The sequence below is a fragment of the Ursus americanus genome, chromosome X (genome assembly GCF_024610735.1).
Source record: "Ursus americanus isolate L20-20 chromosome X, mUrsAme1.1.p, whole genome shotgun sequence".
Classification (NCBI taxonomy): Eukaryota; Metazoa; Chordata; class Mammalia; order Carnivora; family Ursidae; genus Ursus; species Ursus americanus.
In genome coordinates, this window is record NC_142164.1 from 83,721,166 (window position 1) to 83,724,907 (window position 3,742).

Here is a 3,742-nt window from a genome sequence, read left to right on the forward strand (position 1 = left end):
GTTTACTCATTTGTAAAATGCAGATAATTTTTAGCACCTCCATACCTCCTTGTCGTTGTGAGATTTGGGGGGGGGGGTCATTTATCACCACCGCATAACCTAGCCTGTTCTAACACAAAAAGACGTTTACCGAACTAGAGTGGTACGATGGACTTTCTGATGGACTTTCTCAGGAGCTCGAGGTTTAAAAGGACCCAGAAGCAGGGATATGCACTCAAGGATGGATGGAAAAGTGACAGGAAGTCCAAGAGACAAATGAAGCTTAAAGCTCCTGAAATCCGAAAGAGAACTAAACAGGATAATTTTTGCTCTGTTCCAGCAGGGATGAGGAACACCCCCTTGGAGGAAGGTGTTGTAAGGTTAACGAGGATAGAAAGCAAATCTACTCACTCACAGGGGAGGGTGTTCAGATGGGAAAAGTGAGAACATCTCCACAAAGATCTCTGGTCTTTTTCATCACAGAAACTACCCCACCTCTGCAATCACTCGCTGAAGCATCCTGCGGTCTGTCCGCAATTCCCTGGCCTTTCGGCCATTTGCTCAAATCCCCTCTATTCTCCAACCTCATTGACCACGACCTCCACTTTGTTCTTAATTTTTCATATTTGGCTAAGAGACCCCAGACCGTTATTTTAATAACACTTCTGCCAATAACCTAAACTCCCTGACTTTGTCTTTTCATTACTCATTTAGCAGCATTCTCCCTGTTAAACCCTGCTTTGGGCTTTCTCCCTGCCTGCAAAGGCTGTTGCAGGAAGTTTCCCCGCAGGACAGATAAAGTTACCATCATCCACCTCAAATGGTCCCTGAAATCCTCTACTTCTCATGTCGATTCCCAGTCTCAGGTTCCAGTATGACTATTTCAAACCTGCTCTGCTCTCCCCAGACCTCTGACAGCCCTCTCTGCACCCGCCTCCCTGTTTTCAACAGATGAGCTTACCTCCTACTTCGTAGAGAAAATGAAACTGTTAGGCAATTTCTCACTTTCCACTGTCAGAGCCATATATTCACTTACCTCTGGACCCATCTTCTCCTTGTGGCAGGGAAATTATGTTTCAATATTAAGCTATAACTTTTTTCCTTCCCCGTGTTTTTACTTTGCCCTCCTCTCCTCTTTTAAACAAGTAGATGGCTCTCTGTGCACCTGAAGGGAGGGGATGTGGCTGGGCAGAATGCAAAAAAGTCACTGGTGTTTCTTTCCAAAAACCAAAACTCCAGTCATGGAGGGTGTGGTCGGTTTTTCAAATAACCACAAGATTTTCCCCTCCTCCCTCCCCGCCCTTTGGCAGTGCCTATCCACACTGACTCTGGGACGGTCTTGTGACTTGCATGGGCCAATGGGACAGTAGTAAACATGACACAAACAGGGGCTTGAAAAATGCTTCCACCGTGGGGATTGCCCTCCTGCTGCCCTTGGGAACCCCGGAGATCACGTGGCTGCGGGAATCAGCTGTCCCAGCTGCCTGCCCCCCCCCACCCCCCAGACCACACAGCTTGCCAACTGGCAGACAGGTGAGAGAGGAGAGCCGAGACCAGTGTTTCTTAAATGTTAATGTATACATAAACCAACTGGGAGTCTTTTGAAAATGCAGAAATGGACTCATTAGGCCCAGTGTGGGGCCAGGGAGCCTACATTTCTAATAAGTTCCCGGGCACTGCTGCTCTGAGGACCGCACTGGGAATAGAAAGATGGTACACTCTCTGGCCCTAGTCTAGTTGGCCCAGGTCAGAAGAACCAGCTAGCTAAACCCACAGAATTGTGAGAAATAATAGGTGTGTATTGTAAGATACTAAGTGGGGGGGGGTGTTGTTATGCAGCAAAAGCTAGCTGATACAAAGAAGGTATGAGGGCATAGATGAAGTGCCCTGGAGAAGCTGGGGGAAAGAACAGCACTCCACTGGCTCCTCCCCTAGGCAGGGGGTGGCTGAAGGGAGAATGAAAGCTGCAGGCCCCACGGCAGAGAGCACCTGAGCCCTTCTTCCTGGCAATGAGTCAGGAAGGAGCGGAACTCAAGAGGTGGCTATGTGGTTTATCCTGACAGATAGTGCCTTGACGGAGGCACTGTCCCAAAGCTTCCAGGACCCCAGACACAACTTGGAGGCAGCAGAAGGGTCGCAGAGGCAGTGTTGGTGACATCTCAGGGGCAACCATGTGGACCAAAACCCAGTGAGCCCAAGACCCCAGATCCATGATATGACCCTGTTTGTAGAGAAACCCTAGGAATTACCAAGGCAAATCGCCAGCCTAGCAGAAAGCTCAATCAGAGATCAAGTTGTTTTCTGAGAGGTACAGGCTTCCAGTCATGGAGTGAATCAGTCACGGGGATGAAAGGCACAGCATAGGGGATACAGTCAATGGTATTGTCATAGCGTTGTATGGTGACAGATGGGAGCTACGTTTGTGGGGAGCACAGCGTAACGTAAGAGTTGTCAACCACTATGTCATACACCTGAAACTAATGTAACGTTGTGTGTCAACTATACTTCAGTTAAAGAAAAAAAGTTGTTTTCTGTAAAGTGATTTCTATCACACCCAATTTAGTAGACCTGCTACCCCTTTTCGTCTTTCTGGGACAACAGAGTATGCCTCAGCCCCTGCTACCCATCACCCCTTCTCCTTCCCGTTAATTCAATCACATACTCTGAACCAGAGTATTCTCACCAATTCGAGAATTGAACATAGTTACATGTCTCTCTCTCTTAAAAAAAAAAAAAATCCCCGGGTGCCTGGGTGGCTCAGTCGGTTAAGTGTCTGCCTTCAGCTCAGGTCATGATCTCAGGGTCCTGGGATCCAGTCCCACATTGGGCCCCTTGCTCAGCAGGGAGCCTGCTTCTCCCTCTACCTGCTGCTCCCCCTGCTTGTGCTCTCTCTCTCTGACAAATTAATAAAATCTTTAAAAAAAAATCCTATCGATTCACACCACCCCCCAGCACAACTGCTGCTGACACATACGACACCTTTATGGGAATCAGAAGGTGCCCTCTCCAGGCACATGAAGTTCAAAAACGGGGCTGACCACCTTGGAAAAAGGACCCCGCCCTTTGGACCACAGCCCAGGCTGAAGTGTACAGCTCAGATGCAGAGCCTGGCTGGGTTCCAGCCTGGACTTGTGTCCTTCTGCCCGGCCCTTCGGCGCACCCTTGCCCTGCCGCCACGGGTTCCTCTGCCCGAGCCTCGCGGGCCAGCTTCTTGCTGGAGTTGTTTATACTTGTTCTCTCCCTGCCCTCATCTCCTACTCATTACTCAGCACGCTCCAGTCTAGATTCCAGCCCCATATTGCTACATCAACAGCCCTTTCTAAGCTTATCGATGGCCTTCCGGTTACTGAATCCAGAGGACGTTTCCCCGCCTCATCTTATTTGACCTTCCAATAGCACCTGACACTTGACAGCTCCCGCCTCCAAATTCTCTTCTTTCAATTTCTGGGACATCACCCTGGTCCCATTCTCCTCCCATTTCAAAGCTGCACCTTCAGAGCAAAGCGTGGGGGAGACCAGGCTCCATAAAACCGTGATCCTACTAGTGGGGTTATTGCAGGGTTATTGGAAGAATTAAAATTTCTTAGATAGATAGATAGATAGATAGATAGATAGATAGATAGATAGATGATAGAGGGAGCAAACAACAGTGCCTGAGATGAAGTAAGCTTGAATCTGAGTTACTGGCGTTGTTGCTGTTATGGGAAAGTCATCCTCCTCCAACTGGTCATTCCATGTTCGAATATTAGAGTTCCTTCAGGTT